The 19,872-nt window shown below is 38.1% G+C and overlaps 1 protein-coding gene across 4 annotated transcripts in view; it reads right to left on the bottom strand.

The window, feature by feature from the left end:
* Positions 1 to 19,872, bottom strand: part of SMAD1 (SMAD family member 1) — a 77,159-nt gene that overhangs the window by 49,805 nt on the left and 7,482 nt on the right. For 2 of the 4 annotated variants that reach the window (XM_063705586.1, XM_019025899.3), the window contains exon 2: positions 10,003 to 10,110. The exons of 1 other annotated variant lie outside the window; for it this stretch is intronic. The gene's annotated coding sequence lies outside the window, so the exon portion shown is untranslated. Of the gene's footprint in view, positions 1 to 10,002; positions 10,111 to 10,228; positions 10,402 to 19,872 lie in introns of those variants that run through there. One more of the 4 variants, XM_063705587.1, reaches the window with a different exon arrangement.

Below are 19,872 nucleotides of genomic sequence, written 5' to 3'. Positions count from 1 at the left end.
TACTGGAGGAGCTCACAATCCATTGGGAAAGCCAGTGTGTAAACAACTAACTCCCATAAAGCAAATTGCTAACCTGCATGCTAATTCTAAAGGACTTTGCTGAGATGTTTTATTAGGTGACCTGCCAGGGACTCAGTCAGAAGAAATACTACGATTATACCATTGCCCATGGGCACAAGAATAACCGAAGAGGAGGCCCATGTGCTGTGCATCTACCTACTATTAACTTACTCTAATATCATGTGATAAAGGCTATAAAACAAGTATCAACAACACTCTGGTCTGAATATTTGTATCCCCTCCCTAAATTCACATGTTGAAATCCTAACCCCAAAGGTGACAGAATTAGAAGGTGAGTCCTTTGGGAGGTGATTAGGTCATGAGGACGGAGCTCCCATAAATGGAATTAGTGCCCTCATAAAAGAGATCCCAGAGAGATCTCTCCTCCCTTCCACCATATGAGGTTACAGTGAGAAGAGGCCATCCAGGTACCTTGATCTTGGATTTCCCAGTTACTGTAACTTTGAGAAATAAATTTCTGTTGTTTATAAGCCACTCAGTCTATATGGTATTTTGTTATAGCGGCCTACAAACTAAGACAATAATATATAAAAACGGAAAAGGAAAGAACAATTCCAGAGATTTCAGAACATTTTTTTCCAAGAGAAAACATCAGACTTAAAGGATAAGTAGAATTTTGCAAAACAATAGAGCATTTTGTGTGTTCATCACTTGACAAACACTGTTCACTGCTGTTTATCTATTAACCAGTTTAATCTCAGCAACAATACCTTAGTATTTACTGTGAAGTAAATAGTATCATTTTCTTTATTTTACATGTAAGGAAAATAAAATATAGAATAGTTGAGTATCTTGTCCAAAGTTATGTAGACAGCTATAAGTGGCAGAACCTGGATCTGAACCCATTTTGCCTGGCTCTAGAGCCAGAATTTTTAAACCACTTTTCCAAATGGCTTGTTCCAACAGACACATGATAGAAATGCTAGGGTTTAATCCAGCTGGAGATGATGATACAAGGCTGATATGAAGGAAGGGGCAAGACTGAAGAATCTTATCATATGGACAAGTGGAAGGTTTTAAATCTGAGAATTAGCATGATTAGATCTACATTTTAGAAAGACAACTAAGGTAATACCTTCAATACAAAAGATTTCTTCATACTGGGAGCAAAAAAAAAAAAAAATCTAAACCAAGGGCATCCAAACATTATAGAAGCCAGTTAGGTGGTAAATGTCTTGAGGCCACTCACGACAATTAAAGTGAAAGATCACAGCACTTTGCATATAAACATGCCCAGACAAAACAAAATGCAGGCTGATGACTAATTTTTACCTGAGTTAAGCATTTTTTAATATACAAGTCAAACAGGTAACCTACCTCATATAAGGAACTCAAATGAGTCCATGATACTATGGCCTTGGCAAGACAACTACTTTTTTTCTGCCCCTTTCTGTACTTCCTGCCTTAGTTTATGTCAAAAGCTAAGTGGCCTTATCAGTTTAAAGTGCAAAATAAAAACATGAGTCAGCAAACAGAGATTTCCTTCCCTCTTGTCCAAATATAAACATTTCACACTAACAAAAAAGTATTCATCTAGTAAAAAAAAAAACAAAAAACCCAGCAGCCTTAAAAATATTGAGATCTTTATTCCAGCAACTTTATCTTCAGAAATTTACTCTAAGGAAATATTCTGAACCAGAAAGGGAAAATAGTTTCTGCACAAAGATTTTCATCAGAGCATTATTTATAATTGGGAAAAAAAGAGAAACATCTAATAATTGAAAGATAGCTAAGTAAACTGCATACATCCACTCAATGGAATATTATACAGACCTTAAAAATTATATTCATAAAGACTACGTAATAATTTGGGGAAAACTGTAAGCAGAACATAAAATGGTTGGTTATATGTACCATGAACAACTATGTAAATATATGAAAATATTAACCATGACTGGGTTTGGAAGATTAGTAATGTGTCTCTCTCCTCCTTTTCTAAACTTTTCAAACGTTCTTTAATGAAAAAATGTAACTTTTGATTTTTTATAAAAAGGTTTTCGAAGCAAATATTTGCTAATTACAAAAAAAAAAAACCCCACAAAAATCAATTCATTATCTCAAGCCACATCTATACTCTACTTAGAAATCAGGTTGGATTTATAGTGTGATCTGGTTTGAGAAGCAAAAAAAATATAATGTAGCTTAAAGCAGTGTTCTGAATTCACAACATTTTCCTAAGGAGTCTCACCCATGGGAAGGATTTCCATCAGAACTGCCAGAAGTGAAATTAGAAAAATACTCTTATACTACTCGACATGGCTATTTAATTTTCCAACTTACGTGTTATTCCTTAATATTAAAAGAAAAAAATGTTAAAATACTCTTAACTGCTATGTAACTTGCTTTATATTTAAAGGAAGCCTAATCAGCCAATTGCAGAACAAATGGGCATTTTCTTCACCTTGGCCTCATCTAGTAAAGCAACAAGTAAATTACCCAACTCCTGTGAATATCAACAAAATACACCCTCTTCCATTTAATATGTTACAGATCCCAAATTCCCACAGAAAGTTTTTTTAATTACTCTAATTTGTATATGAAGATATAATTGTTTTTTAAAGGAAGGAGTAACCACCAAATGTTACAACCCCCTTTAATAAAAAGATTAGGAGACAAATAATGTCCAACCACTCTCTGTATCAGCTTCAGACTAGAGGCTGTTTTATAATTCTTGCACCAGTATGGAATTCAGCAGACTAAATAAATGCTCCCATTAAATATTGAGGGAATAATTGTATTATTCAATAAAATAAACAAAAAATACAGGCTACAAAAAGTGACTGGGGGAAAAAAATCCAAAAACTCTCAGTACTTTAAGAAAGGCAAATAACAGAAGATAAATGGTCTATTGTCAAATGAAGCAGGCAACTCTTTTCTCCCCCTACGTCTTGTTCTTTGGTTCATTACACTTTCTTAACTAATAGTAAAAAATCATGGCACAAAGATCAAAAGAATTAAGGAACTAAAAGTACCGGGTATTGATTAACTTCACTTTGAAAATGTTTAACAGCTGGATACTTTTTTTCTTTTTTTTTAAAGACAACTTTATAAAAATTCTGTTTGATCGGCCGGGCGTGGTGGCTCACACCTGTAATCCCAGCACTTTGGGAGACGGAGGAGGGGGGATCACCGGTCAAGAGTTCAAGATCAGCCTGGCCAACATGGTGAAACGCTGTATCTACTAAAAATACAAAAATAAGCCGGGCATGGTGGTGTACACCTTTAGACCCAGCTACTTGGGAGGCTGAGGCAAGAGAATCACTTGAACACGGAGGTGGAGGTTGCAGTAAGCCAAGATTGTGCCATTGCACTCCAGCCTGGGTGACAGATTGAGACTCCGCCTCAAAAAAAAAAAATTGTTTGACCTTTTTTTTCCTTTTTGGAAACAAGTATTTCCAAGTAACAAAACCACCTAAGTGCGTATTTCCAGACTTACATCGCCAGATATATTCTTAAACAGATAGACTGGTCTTGCGAATACACAGAAAAACTAAGACTTGAGCTCCCAGAGTAGACCTATGGTGGGCTTCAGAGTGATTATAAGCAAACTGCACGAATTTTGTAGTTCAGTTTTTTTTTTTTTTTTTTTGACAGAGTCTTGCTCTGTCGCCCAGGCTGCAGTGCAGTGGCGCCATCTCGGCTCACTGCAACCTCCACCTCCTGGGTTCACACCATTCTCCTGCCTCAGCCTCCGGAGCACCTAGGACTACAGGTGCCCACCATCATGCCCAGCTAATTTTTTATATTATTTTCCAGCATTTTTAATATATGAAACTATTTCACAATACACCTCATTAGATGCCATGGAGATGCAAGATATCTCAGAGACATGTTGTAGAAAGTGATCAATATTAACTGGGCAATATTAATTAGTATTACAGAAATGTATGTGTCATCTATCCTAACATCCAATTTTGGATAGGATTCAAGGCCTGGTGAGATCAACTCTTGCCTTGTTTGAGATGCTTAAATTAAAACATCAAAAAAGGTCAAAGGCGAACATGCCAGGGGACCTGTAATGTATTTCTCATTACTATAAAACAAACTACTTTTTTCTAACCTGCTCCATTTCACTTAGGTACTCAAGTCAACTGTATAGTCCAAACAAAGATGGAATTGTCCAAATAGATCATGATTTCAAAGGATAATAAAGACACCTGAAAAATTCCTGACAATTATAGAAACCACAGACTCACAGAAGATTATACACTAAAGATGTAGGGTTAAAAATGCATAAAAACACAAAGGTTGCAAAAACCATATTATTTCAGCAATTTAAGGCCAATAAATATTTTAAAACAATAAAGAGCAATCCATCATTGCTTGCATCTTTCAAGCCATCTTGTAAGCAAAGAATTGCAATGAGATTTATCGGTAAAAGATGAAAAATTCACAAAATGGAAAGGGGATCATAATCATTTGCCCTAAATAAAATCAGGCTGAATTAATCAGAAGTCCAGGAGAACTGGGAACTTACAAACTTTTGATAAAGCTGAAATAACTACTACTTAAATGTGGAACAGCAGACAACCCACATGAGACAATGGCCCAGCAAAAGGGCTGAGGCAGAAACTGCCATCCGCTCACATTTCCAAACACAGAAATAGTACCCCTAAAAAACAGTACCCCTAAAAATGAAGACAGGTGGAGACAGAACTCTAGAACAAGTAGAACACAACGATAAGTAGTAGACAGTAGGAATTGTAAATGGTTCCTAACAAAAAGCATGAAAGATTATTGTACAGCTCCTTAAGGAAAATGATAAATATCTACCCTTAAGGTTAAGGCAGACAGGCAAAAGACAAGTTAAAATTTGCTATACAAGTCCAATGCCATTACAATGAATATAAAAACAGAAATGGATCTAGTTATTTCAGTTCCAGAAAATACCCTAAAGTAGCAATGTTCTTTGATCTGGTTCAACAAATAATGTTCAAATGCTTCTTTAACCCAGTTACTCCAATTAGGAGCTAACCAGGTTTTCAGATACAGTAAAGTCCTTACTGGTTCTTGGAAACTGTGGCTTTATGCGAAACGATGTAAAACAAAATTAATTTTAGCATCAGCTAATTTATATAAACAAGAGTTAATTAAGTTCCTTCAGGACATTTCTGGTCACAAAAACATTACCAAACTTCTAAGACCCAAAACACTTCTAAAATTAACACTGAAATAAATGTGAGCCATATATACATTTAAGAAAGATGAACAGAAACAAGATATTATTTACCCAATTATTCCAATTCAGGGTCACAGTGGCCCGAGCCGATCCCAGCAGCATAGGGCACAAGGTGGGAACCACCCCTGGACAGGACACCATTTCATGGCAGGGCGCACTCACACACACACCTACATTCACTGCAATGGGGACAATGTAGATATACTAATTCACCTAACGTGCACACCTTTGGGATATGGGAGGAAACTAGAGTAGCCAGAGAAAACCCAAGCAGACATGGGGAGAATGTGCAAACTCCACACAGACAGTGGCCTAGGCTGGGAATGTTTTTTCTCATCAACGTCATAAGGAAATGGCATTGAATGAAATGAGGTTGTCTGAGGACCTGCTGTATTTGTATTGGAGGAGGAAACAGGTGAAGTGCCTGCATTCCTTTTTCCTGTTTTAAAACAGCAGTTAGCCCTCAACTTTCAACATTTGTCTCAATCTCAAATGAGTCAAATTTAGCTAAATAAAACTCACCACTAAGCAAAATAAGGGAGGAAAAAACCTCTAGAACAGAAAGAAAAATGAAAATGGATAAAACCTTGCTCTTTACTGATGCTAACGTACTTCATAAAGTACAGCGCTTAACTTCATTGCTAAAAAGGCTATAATGAACTCTACTTCGCTTTAGTCCTTAGGGGAAAAAATGTATATAAACAAAATTCCTACACAAGAAAGCCATATGGAGACCCACAGAGAACACAGAACTCTGCTGCTCTCAGTTCACAGCAGCAGGAGAGTCCTACCGTCACAAACACCACAAGTAAAGTTCCATCTTACTGAGCCTCTTACTATTCAGCCTTGATCTGGTTACTTCCAAACATGGGACTGATGATGCAGAATAGCTAGTTTGACATTTTTCCCACTGAAAATTTATTTTTGCCGGAGACTGATTTTCTAAATCTGGAGAAATTGGGGGTTGGAGATAGGAGAGAGGTTCAGTTCGTGAAATTCTATTTATAGTGATGCAATAATGCAGGTACTATTGCCTTTAAAGCGCAGACACTGTGTGTTTAAAGCGCAGACACTGACAGCAAGTCTTCCAGTCTCTCCAGTATAACTTAAGTGACATGCTAGCAAGAGATGCAATTTGGTCCCTCAACAGTGTTAAGTGAGTAGAAATCTTAGGAATCAAAAAGAAAAGGAATACCATGTAGACTGAATTCCAGCTTACTACTTACCACTTGTAAGTTCACTGAAGCTGTGAAATTTCAGCCAAACAATTTCAAAAGTAGCATCTCCTTGATGAAAAGGAAGCAAGGAACTTATGGATGTCAGAATGACAAGAGTCTCTAAGGATATAACTGTAGTTTATTTATTTTAGGTGTGCCAAGTATGCTATTAACATATCTTCATTATATCAGAAAATTCTTTAAAAAGAGTTCTTTCTGGTTCTGTTCTGCATACACAAATCCTTCCATCCTGACAAATCTAGGCTGCTAATAGAGTACCTGGTTAATTTTTCTTAATCATAGAGATTCCCTATAAAATAGCAGCTGTCACATCTGTTTTGTCTGATTAGATGATTACTGGCATAGTTAAGGCAATTGAAAGTTTTCTTATTGTCCCCAACTTCAACAAACAAAGTTGGCTTTTCTATATCTTCTTGCCATTTCCTCTAAAAGTTGTACAACATTCCTTAATCCCATTGAACCCCCATTCCCAAATTCACGCTTGTAATGGCATACTGTCCTTCAGGACATGGTAGCCTTTCAAGATATCCAGCTCCCCATAAGCTCACCCTGATAAAGGCCATTCACATTCATGTCAACTCAAACACTGTAAAGACTCCTGGCCTACAAATGCTCACTCCTCAAACACAGGAAAGATTGAAGACCACAGACATTTTAAGATTTAATTTTATTGACTATCCCAGGAGAAAGTCTACGGTAGTTGTCTCAGAAAAAAACTATTCTCTTTGAGTCAGTTATCCTGAAATAGCAATTTTAGACTACGAAGAATGCTAAATGTGGTAGATTTCCGTAAGTGGCTAGTTATGAATGATTCGTCAGTAGCTAATAAATGAAATTGTTTGAGTTACCAACTTATACAAGCATTATACTGGTTGTTTTTACAAACATTATTACATTGACTCCTCACACCAATCCTTCAAGGTAGAAATCATTATCTCCATTTTACTAATAAACTTGAGGCTCAGAGGTTAAAGTAACTTTCTCCAGACCATATTCTGGTAAGTAGTATATCTACATTTTAAACCAGTACTGACTAATACTGAAGTCCCTCAGTCAAGTTTAAGAAAAAAAAAGTAATCCAAATATCAAATTCACAGATGAAAATGGAATCAACTACAGAAGGAAAAACTATCCCTTTAAAAAAAAAAAAAGAAAACAAAAAACCTGCTGTATTTCATGTTTTGGAACATATTTCTCTCTCTCCACTGATCTCACAGGTGCTGTTTATGACAACAAACATGCACATCTGTAGGGGTGAACTGACAGACACAAAGCAGGACGGCCTGAACTCTCTTCCTATATTTAGATCCTTCAGCTCAGCTCTTAATTGCATAATTTAATCAGGACCCTCTAGAAGGGAAACACATCCATATTCATCACAGGCATCAAAGGAAACATCTTTACAAGTTATATCCTTTTACAAACCAACATATGGTCTCACGCCACTTTCCCAATTGTTGAACTCCTCCTCTGGGAAGAGCATGGAATTTTATTTCTTTTTATCACTTGAAAAAATCACTTCCCTCCTAATTCAGTAAAACTGGGTGGAGGCCACTTCCTCCACAGGTGAGAGAAATAAAACTTGTTGATCTGTCATTGTCAGGAATTTTAAAGTTAACCATTTATTTTACATATTTTCAAAATGGAAACAAAAGGCAGACAAAACCCAGAATGAGAAATTGGGGCACATTCTCCATGCTTTCAAATAAAACCTCTACCTACTTTTTTGTCATTTTAAGATGGTTTCTAAATTAGAAAACAAGTGTCCTTAACTTGAATAGGTTTGAACTGCAGCTGTCCACTTAGTAGCTGTACTTTGAAGAAAACAACTCTGAGCCTCAATTTGCTTTTCCACAAAATTGTGATACCATCACCCAATCCACTGGGTTATGCAGATTAAACATAAATATGAAAGGCTTACTTCAGAATTATAACATGCTGAAAAACAAAGTGATTAACAAAGCAGGTTCACAAATAAGGCTAATTTTAATATTTTGCATATCCAAAAAAATGAGGTTTACAGTCTAGTTTTTGTCTGTTTAATGAAGTTCTAACTTCATACAAAAAGAGAAACACTAGTAACCACTACAGTTATTCAATTCACTCAACAAACAGCTATCACATGCCAGGCACTATTCTAAGCACTAGAAACCCAGCACTGAAAGAGACACAAAAAGTTTTTCAAAGTCTGTTTCTGTGCCTTGGTGGGGCCTACATTCTGGTGGTCAGGGAAAGCCTCGTTGCGAATGTGGTATCCGAACAGCCCCCTCAAAGGAATTATCTGGGGAAGGGCATTCCAAGCAGAGAGAAGGGCAATTGCAAAAGCCATTTGAGCCATTTGGCAAGAATGATCCTGAGAGGTTCAAGGAATGGCAAGGAGTCCTCACTGAGGCTGGAATGGAGTGAGGGGAGAGAAATGAGAGACGAGGCCAGAGAGGTCACAGGGGAAGGTATGTGCAGGACCCACAGAGACTTCAGAGCTTTTGACCCAAATTGAGATGGAAACACTGGGAGATCTGAGCAGAGGAGAGCCATCATCCAACTTAGAGTTTAATAGAATTACTGTGGCTTGCTGGGTTGAGAACATACTGAAGGACGCAGGGATCGAAGTAGGGAGTGGTGGGTAGGGAGACCAGTTAGGAAGCTATGGCAATTGTTAAGGTACAAGATGATAAAGATTTCAACCAGCGTGGCAGAAGTCGTCAAATTCTGGATATATTCTCAAAGTACAGACATGAACAAATAATACTTTACTGCTTATATAAAGAAAACAATTAACTGTAAGGTTGGAGAATTAATTTTTAGAAGTATGAAAATCTGTATTATGGGAACTGTAAGACTGAGCGAGATTTTTTTTTTCTTTTTTTATGGAATCTTTCTACCCAGAGATTGAATATCTGAGGTAGGACCAAAGACGAGGCCACTGGAGGAGAAGTAGTCCAAGAATTATGGACTAAATGTCCACAATTCCTGTACAGGAATACGGGTTGAGTATCCCTGATCTGAAATGCTTGGGACCAGATGGTGTTTCAGATTCCAGGTATTTTTGGATGTTGGAATATTCTGAATATACAAAATGAGATATCTTGGGGATGGGACCCAAGTCTAAACATAAAATTAATGTATGTTTCATCTACACCTTATGCACATAGGCTGAAATTTTTCTTTTTTTTTTTGAGACATGGTCTTGCTCTGTTGCCCACGCTGGAGTGCAGTGGCATGGCTCACTGCAGCCTAGACCTCCCAGGTTCAAGTGATCCTCCCATCTCAGCCTCCTGAATAGCTGGGACTACGGGCAAGTGCCATCTCGCCTGGCTGATTTTTGGATTTTTATTAGTGACAGGGTTTTGCCACATTGCCCAAGCTGGTCTCGAACTTCTGGGCTAAGTGATCCACTGCTTCAGCCTCCCAAAGGGTTGGGATTACTGGCATGAACCACCATGCCTGGCCAATCTTATAAAATAATTTTAATAATTTTGTGCACAAAAAAGTTTTGACTGTGACCTGTCAGATGAAGTCAGGTGCAGAATTTTCCACTTGTGGTGCCATATCAGTCCTCAAAAAGTTTTGGATCTTGGAGCATTCTGAATTTTCGGATTAGGGTCGCTCAACCTATAGTATAAAGGGAATAACAACCAGGAGTTAAATCTTGTAGGAATTAGAGTGAACGATATGGGCAATGGGGCAGAAAATGACTAACAAGGAAGAGTAATGAGTGGTATAATTTTACATGATAGTCGAAGTTGGGTGTTTTTTATAGAGGATGGTAGAAGAATGGTCTGAAGGTGGCAATAAGAGGTAAAAGGTTTATGGGAAAAACCAGCCATGGCTTGAGAGAGCCACAGGGGAAACAGCTCCCTCAGATGAACACACGCAAAGATCTATGTTCAAGTATATTCGTGTTCTAAATAACCCAGGTGCCTACCAATAATGGAATGATTAAATAAATTATGATACATTCGACTATGATGTAACTGTTAACAAAACAAGAAAAAACAGATGGACTTTCATGTACAATACTACCATGAAAAGAAAACCATACCACAACTGTTCAGTAAGAAGTGGTAAAAAGTATCTATAGTATGGTCTCTTTTTAAAAACACAAATAGAAACAAAAACTGTCTATGTATATACATGTGCATTTTTAAAGGCCTAGAAAAAAATAAATGAAACTGAACAAGTAGTTACCTTTAGGAGTGAGCTGGGTACAAGGGAGTGCAAGAGAGCCACCTACTTTTAGTTTTAACCAATTGCTGTTTTCATATTTAAAACCACAATAATAAAAATAAATAAAAACTGACAGTAGGTAAGAGAGTTATTTCTACATGGCTCTAGAAGACAGCATTATGACCAACAGGTGGCAAGATATATCTTTGTATAAAGGAAAAAAAATAATTGAAAGTGTATCTGCATAGGATTTTCAGAGAAATGTATTCTGGTAAAATACATGACCCTATTCTGGGTTAATATGATACGGATAGGAATGGAATGTACTCTCTTATTAAGGATTCAGGCACATAATCAAAAAATTCCATTTCACAAAATGGCATATTATAGCAAAAAAGTAAGTTTCCCTCCCATTTTAGACCCTTACTCCCCTTTCTATTAACTGTTCAAATATCCATCAAATTTTTCAATGCATGAATTTCTTATTAAAATAAAAATGTTCTATGTTATTCAAATATCTTCACGAGCAATTTGGTCCTGTCCTTTTTCCATTACAGAAATCTGTTATTTGAAAGAATAACTTCTAAAAATCAAAGTTTATCTAACCACTGAAACAAACATTGACATCGGCCAGATTTCACTCTCATATGACAATCAATGACAGACTTTTTCAATCTGCCAAAAACTGGACTGGAATTGCAAACATTCATTTGGCCACCTTGGAGGAGAAACTGAACAAATAGCAGCAACCCCCTCTTCCAGAATGTGAGAGTTCCCTCCACCTAAGAGCTAAAAGAAGCAAATGCAAAGTTTTTCACTGGTTTTAGAGAAATAATGCTTTAGATATAAGCAAGCATCACCTATAGAATTAGGTGAGCCCTGTGCCCATGAATCTAGTCCTTTCTACCTCTGATCACTTGTTCAGTATGGTCTTATCTGCTAACTTCCCTAAAGTAATTTATTTACCAATTACAATGGAAAAACCCAAGACAATATTCTCAGAAGACTTCAGAACCCAAGTTCTCCTCCTTTACACGCTCAGCTACTAAGAAGGCTTTCGTTTCCATTAATCCAGTATTTAACTGAACAAATTTTTAAGCCCTTATCACCAACATAAAGGTGCAGTAGAAAGAAAACAAGTATAACACAGTTCCCATCACCATCAAGCTTATGGTTATGAAGTGTGTATGGGAGAGATGGGAGAACCATATCATATGGTAGACTATGATAAGAGTCACAGGACCGCCTGTTCAGGCTCTTCATCTAAGGAGAAACATACATGCAGACAGAGCGACCTACAGTCTGTGCTACAATGACATCTTCCACGCATCCTGAGCTCGGTGTTACTTACCCTACAGTGGAAATCCAAACAGTCCAAATATCAACCAGCTGTTTCAGTGGGTATGAAAAATGGGACAGATAATCCAAAGCAGCCTTACTAGTAATTAACTATTGCTTCTACAATGTATTATGATTCATCAAAGCTTTTAATCATTTATATTTTGCTTACACTATTAATAAAACTACAATATGCCCTGAGAACATAGTAAATTCTAGAGAAATGCCTATTTAAGATTCAAAAATTGCTGTGGAAAATCTGTAAATGGATGACGGTTAACTATAGTGTTTTAGTATATTATAAAAACATAAAGACAAACATTTTATGTCATATAAATCACTCTTTCTCTTGGAATTCAGAGTATAGGCAAAAAAACAGACTTTTACAGAACACCTGAAACATACTAGTTTGAAAACTCAAGAAACTTTTATCACTATCACCACCAACTTCAAAGGGAGAAAGTGGTAGGTGGTTTTACGGGAAACACTGTATAAAAGTGCATCCACGGTCTCCATCAAATTTCAACAGAAGTATAGTCATCCCTTGGTATACTTGGGGCACTGGTTCCCAGACCCCACCACCCAATACCAAAATCCTTGCATACAGGTCTCAGTGGGCCCTGTGGAACTCGTGCATAAACAAAAAGCTGCCCCTCTGCATATTCGGGTTTCACCTTCTGCAAATACTGTATTTTCTATCCACTTTTGGTTGAGAAAAAAATCTGAGTATAAGTGGACTCATGCGGTTCGAACGCCTATTGGTCAAGGGTCAACTATATTCAAAAACAATCAAAAGTCATCCTTATATCATCCTCATCACCACAACCACAACCATAATGAATCACCACGCACTGTTTTGAGCACTTTAAATTTAATTAAATAGCTCTCTTAATCCTTACACGAGTCCTATAGAATAAGTACTATTTTATAGATGACAAAACTGAGGCACAAAAAAAGTTAAGGAACCTGCCAAGGTAACCTCTCTACTGCTTCTCCACAGTAGTCCCCTCCTTGGTTTGATGCATAAGGCAGAGTAACAGGCAAGGATTTGCTTATAGTTTTAAAAAATTCCCTCCATCTCCTTCCGTCCCTTTCTAATTTATTCTTGTTTTTGCTATTGCTTTCCTTCTTGATATCTTCCCACTTACCCAGAACATGAAAAAAAAGCAAGAGTTTTATCAAGGCAGCAGTGACAAAATTAAATTCACTTTAATCTAAAGAGCTTAGAATAAGACGTTATAAGCTACCATTCAACAAGACATCAGAAAATTGGCACCATTAGCTCTTGCATGTGTTCAAATCTTAATAATCCTTTTCTCATGATGAATCTGTAGAACACTAAAATTAAACTCCTTTTAAGAAATTCATTTTCTTGACCCAGGTGCAGTGGCCCACACCTGTAATCCCAGAACTTTGGAAGGTCAAGGTGGAAAGATTGCTTGAGGCTGTGAGTTTGAGATCAGCCTGGGCAACATAGCCTTTATTTAAAAAAAAAAAAAAAAAAAAAAAAAGCCAAGCACTGTGGTGCATGCCTGTAGTCCCAGCTGCTTGGGAGGCTGAGGCAGGAGGATCACTTAGGCCCAAGAGTTCGAAGTTACAATCAGCTGTGATCACCAGACTTCAGCCTAGGCAACATAGCAAGACCCTGTCTAGTTAAAAAAAAAAAAAAGGAAATTAATTTTCTTTACACTCCCACTGATTATTTTAAGATCCTTTATTGAAAACATAAAGAAAACAAAAATTGCTAGCTCTTTTTATCTTGAGGTTAATAGTTTTCCAATCAAGTAGATGTAGAGATAAAGAAAATTTAAAGGAATCTTTCAGGTATATTTTAACATAGATAAGATGCTAAGATATTAATTTCAACACCTAATACACAGTTGTAAGTCACAATGCTACTTATAGATAATGGCAAAAATAGTACTCTGGACTCTGAAGGATTTGTGGTAAGGGGGTAAGGAAAGTGGGAAGATAAAGCACACAAACTGTGTGCTGGTGTGGCAGAAGCAGTCATGACACTACCACTTCAGTTATCCCATCTGTCTCCTGATCCCCTTTTTTATCCTCTATTTCAGGGTTCCTCAACTTTAGCATTACAGGATATTTGGCTGCATCCCTGGCCTCTACCCACTAGAAGCTATTTGCAACCCTCCAGCCTCTCCCTCCAATTCGTGACAACCAAAAATTTTTCTGACATAGCCAGATAAGCCACAGCTCTATTCTGCCACTTTTCCTCTCCTTTTCTCTTTGCAATCTAAGCACCTCAGGCCTCAACAGCTTTCTATAACTCATTTGCAGACTCCGGGATTCACAGAACTGCTGACTCTTCCACAAAGGGAAAAGGGAGAGATGTCAAACACACATACCCTTTCTGTCTCTGTTCTCCTCAATGAAAAAAAGGGGAAGCAAAGAAGTCTGAGCACCCACAACTGACATCACACAGTGCTGGGTGCTACAGAGTATAAAAGACATGGTTCATAACTACAATGAACTCACAACATACCACATTTCCTGATGTAACTCTAAAAACAACAAAATGAAAAAATTCATTCACCAAGTACCTACTCTGTGCCAGCCCAACCGTTCTTAATGTTGCTGGATATTAACAATATTTTTAAAAGCTTCCTTACCATAACCCTTCAATAGGATGGGCCCAGGCATTTTTGTGGTGGTAGCTGTTCATACGATTTTGATGAGTAGACAAGGGAGAACCACTGCACTAGGCACTGTGCTAACACAAAGATCATAAAGACACTGGCCATACCCTCAAGGAACTCAGTCTAAAGAGTTAATAAGGTAATTGTAATAAAAGGCATTACAACAGATGCTAGACTAGACAAGCAGGTTTGTATTGTTCCTTAAAGTTAGAAGATGCTCAGTGCAGGTCCTGTACTTACAATTCCTTATCCCCAACTTTATCAAGCTGTCTAAGAGATACACTATAAACATAAGCATAAATAGAAACACAGACACTCAAAACCTTGCTGAAAGAATGAACTGGGGCCAGGCGCGGTGGCTCACGCCTGTAATCCCAGCACTTTGGGAGGGAGAGGCAGGTGGGTCCCAAGGTCAGGAGTTCGAGACCAGCCTGGCCAACATGATGAAACCCCGTCTCTACTAAAAATACAAAAACTAGCTGGGCATGGTGGCGGGCACCTGTAATCCCAGCTACTCAGGAGGCTGAGGCAGGAGAATCACTAGAGCCTGGGAGGCGGAGGTTGCAGTGAGCCAAGATCACACCACTGCACTCCAGCCTGGGCGACAGGGTGAGACTCTGTCTCAAAAAAAATTAATAAATAAAGAATAAAGTAAGACAGAAGTGGGCCAGAGGCAAAAAGCTCTACCAAATGCATCAGACTTTCTTCCCCCAATCCCTTGATTTTGAAGTGAAAGTTTCAAATGCATAATCTCCTCTTACCAATTAGATTGCCTCTTCAGGGCAGAAAATGACTTACAGTTTTCTCTATCCCATCCAAAACATAGCCCAGTGCTGGATGCACAGCAGGAATGCATGAAATACTTGCTGAATTGATTAATATCAGCTTAACTAAAAAGGAGAACTCCACAGTGAGGACACACCCCTTTTAAAGGAGCCTTTTCTAGAATACAGAACATCTCAGCCCACACAAATTGACAAAACTCTTCAGTAAATATATGCTATAAATGAATGCGAATAAATGCTATAAATACAGTTTTTGTGCCAACATTTAAATGATAATCAAATTAATTTTGTTCACAGTTAACAGAAAAACATTTAAAACTAATCAAATATTCCCTCAAGCTTGAATAAACTAAATAGAAGTCCTGAGCACACAAACATAAACACATGAAAAATAAAGAGGTTGTTATTAAATATGTTGGACTGCAAAGCCAGCAATGTGCAAAAAGCAAAACAGGAAGCTGTAATAGATGAGATGGCAAGCTATACACAACCAGCTGTGTAATTTCTACAGCAATATCCACTGTATCATTATTCTCTTTCATGAAAAACTACTGTCTCTGATAAAATTAAGACCGATTTTCCTGGCATTTCTCCTCCCTCTACCACTTAGCTCAAAGAGTTTGAGTGACAAGTCTCACCAATGCATATCACTTCAGGGCCCGTACTCCCAGTCACAACCCACTCAGAAAGGACTTAAGGATGGGCAGGGGATGTTAGTGGGCCAAGTTGTGAGCCTGAAGGTGAGATTTAAAAGCCTTTTTTATCCAACTTTAAAATGTTTGCAGGTCATTTAAAAGAAAGGAGATGGTAAGACAGAAGACGCAGACAAATTCTGATTCTGTCTAGTGGCAAGGTAAGAACTCACTTAAGGCTGAATGTAATTCAGTTAGGTAAGGATCCTACCAATAACCAGCAGACTCATCCCCTTATGGGCAGCATATGAATAGCCTTTTAAACCTGCGGTACTGTAAAATATATATTTGGGCTTCAACCTTGTTTCTGGCATACAGCTCCTAAAATCCTTGGAGACTCCAAAGTGATGTATTTTTGTACGCTAATGATTGACTGTTGGCTGGCAGCCCCTAACTAGCTTTAGGATGGTGGCAGGATTAGAGGATTGAGACTTTCAGCCGCACCCTCCAACCTCAAGGGAGGGGGCAAGGGGTTGAAGGTTAAGTTGATCACCAGTGGCCAATGGTATAATCAATCATGCCTATAAAATGAAGCCCTATAAAAAACCAAGAGGACAAGGTTCAGAGAGCTTCTGGACAGCTGAACATGCAGAGGTTCCTGAAGCGTGGCACGCCCAAGTTAGGCATGGAAGCTCCATGCCCCTTCCTCCACACCTTGCCCTATGTATCTCTTCATCTGTATCCTTTTTAATATCCTTTATAATAAATCAGTAAATGTAAGTTTCCCCGAACTCTGTAAGCCATTCTAGCAAATTAATTGAATCCAAAGAGCAGAGTCATAGGAGCCCCAGCTTGAAGCTGGTCAGCCAGAAGTTCCAGAAGCCTGGACTTATGTTGGAGGTGGGTGGGACTGAACCTTCAATCTGTGGGATCTGAGGCTATCTCCAGGTAGAGGCAAAATTGAATTGGAAGACACCCAGCCCAGCCAGTGTTTGGTGTGTAGCGAAAAACCCACACACATTTAGTCACAAAAGTATTTTGTGTTGACTGTTGTAGTGTGAGAGCAGAGGGAAAAACAGTTTGAGTTTTCTACTGACAGAAAACCCATGACCTCTATTATCCTTTAAAAAAATTTGTAAAATTAAACACTGATGCCTAACTTTTACGTTTTTTTTTAAACATTATAAGGTTTTACTACAAGGGGAACTTTTCTCACTTTATTTAATACCTCATAAACTCGTCCATCTCAATAATCAAAACTATACTCCAAGACCATCACTGCGTCTCACATCAATGAGCAAATGCCATTATAAAATCTAATACTGCAATTCAGGTAGGAGAGAAAGGGGCCTATTTCAATATGCTCTAGGAAGCACTGGTGTCTTCAAGGTTCATCATCTACACCAGGTGACTGAGAAACTGTGTATAACTGATAGCCCCTCACACTGCAATAAGGAAACTCCTGGACGAAAACCATGTTATGGAGGGAAGCAGGGTGCCTGCCTCTTATAACTCTACTTTATATATATCTTGTACCTCCCTTGACACTCCAGATTCTCCTAGGAGGCTGGGAAATTCGGGCTTCCTTTCCTTAAATGAGAAAAGCCCAGTCTTCCCAGACTGATACTTCCTAGTATACAAAGAATAACAAAATAAAGGAAAAAGGAAGACATCATCCCCATTTCAATCAAGAGTCTGATCCAGGACATAACCAAAACATTGTGTGTTCATTAGTAGTTTGTACTTCTTTTTTCCTTTTTCTTGAGACAGTCTCGCTCTGTTGCCCAGACTGGAGTGCAGTGACACAATCATAGCTCACTGCAGCCTTGAACTGCTGGGTTTAAGTGATCCTTTTGCCTCAGCCTCCAGAGTAGCTGGGATTACAGGCGCAGAATCTTCCCGTCAGCAGTTGGCATTTCATTTGTTTGTGAAATGCCTGTTCATGTCCACTACCAATTTTTCTATTGGGGTGGTGCTTCCTATTGATATGTCTTTCTTGTAAAGAACAATATCTTGTTGCAAATCTCTTTATCTGTCTTTCAGGTTTTGTTTTTGAGTATGTTTGGTCACATAATAAACGCTATCAAATCTATAAAAAGTTTCCTTTATTGTTTCTGCCTTTGGAGCCATATTTTGAAGGGCTCTGTGGCTGGCTATTAATAACCCTCCCCCCAATGGCATAAATCAAGCTCCCCTTTCCTTCTAATACTATGACAAGAATCCACTGCAGAATCTTTCTGCATTAAGCACGTATTGGTTTAATGAAAAAGAAATGTTTTTAACCATAATGAATGCTGTAATAAAAGCCACAGAAAAATTCAGAATACAATACTTATTTAAGTTCTAATTAACTTAAATAACCTTTAAAATCATTACAGGGATTCTTCTGTTAGTTCAATTTCTATACTTTTCTTAGAAACCTTTATCTAGAATTGTTAGGGAAATGCTCTATCTACAAATTCCCAAACTTGATATTTCACTACTTCATTACCAAGATTCTCATTGCTTACCTCTTCTCAATTCATTTAGTTCATCAGGCTTCTTATAAAACAAGTAAGTGTTGGGGCTTGGTCTTACACCCAGGCAATCTGACTCTAGAGCCTTATCTCTGAACCCATTTGCTATCCCTAAGCCTACCAGGCCACAAAGTGATACCAAAAAGTAACAATTAACCTAGTCTCCTATACAGCAGCCTCACCACACTTCACCCCAGGTTTCCCCCCAATTGTTTAGAATTTGACTTCTCTATAGATTGCCTGGCACACTACCTACGGTGGTTCTTCTTCCCTTACCATGTGCTGATCTTCCTCCTCACCATCCCAGTGAAAGGACTTACCTCCAACAATACAGGAAAATCAGCAAAAGTGCACAGGAGCTCTGCCACATGCTTTCCTCTCACTCGGACCCCATTCTGTTTTTTTCTCAGACAACTCTCCCTCCTTACCACGGTCAACATTTTGTCACTTGTGCTCCAGATGGCTAACGCCATCACCTCCAATTGCTCTCTGTCCACTGACTTCTTCCCCTCAACCTTCAAATATGAAGAGGTCTCATCTATCTTAAAATTCAAGTCACTTAAGGCAATATAAGACTCTCTCACTTCTTAATGTATTCATGTGATTATCTGAAATTGCATTCACGTGATTATCTGACTTCTTCTCCTTCACCCTGAACTGTACATTTTCCCCTCCAAACCTACTTCTAGAATCTCTCTTCCAGTGGCTTCCTGGTTTTCCCACTCCTCTGACCCCATGCCTTTCTTCCAGTTTCTTCTTTGGTCTATGTCAAACAGCCTCTCAGACAGTCTACTTCAAATTAGTCTCTTCCTTCTATTAATTCCTAACTGTGGGCTCCAATGGAAGATTCAATCCACCAGTTCTTTCTCTCTTTGTGGTTGTCTCAGAATACCCAGTAGATGACTGCAGAGAGTCTAACGTAAAGCTTTCAAGTCCTCCCAAACCTTATCTCCAACCTGCCTGTAGCATACTTTGACTTAGATATCGCACCTTAAATTTAACACATCAAGTCTAATTTATCATTTGCACAATTTTTATTCCTTCTACAACCAGCTCTTCCCTATTCTTAAGTAACATCTTTATTAGTTTTCCAGCCACCAAGTTTAGAAACTTAAGGATATATCTCCGACATCTCTTTCTCATTACTTTATAGCCACATAATCACCAAGCCTTCATGGTTTTTTGTTTTATTTTATTTATTTATTTATTTTTAAATCCTTCTCTTTCCATGTCTACCTTTACCAGAGATTTATCATCTCACACATAACTCAATAGCTTT

Source organism: Gorilla gorilla, chromosome 3 (genome assembly GCF_029281585.2).
Source record: "Gorilla gorilla gorilla isolate KB3781 chromosome 3, NHGRI_mGorGor1-v2.1_pri, whole genome shotgun sequence".
NCBI classification, from domain to species: Eukaryota; Metazoa; Chordata; class Mammalia; order Primates; family Hominidae; genus Gorilla; species Gorilla gorilla.
Note: the sequence above shows the minus strand (reverse complement) of the source record. Positions and strands in the feature narration are given on the sequence as shown.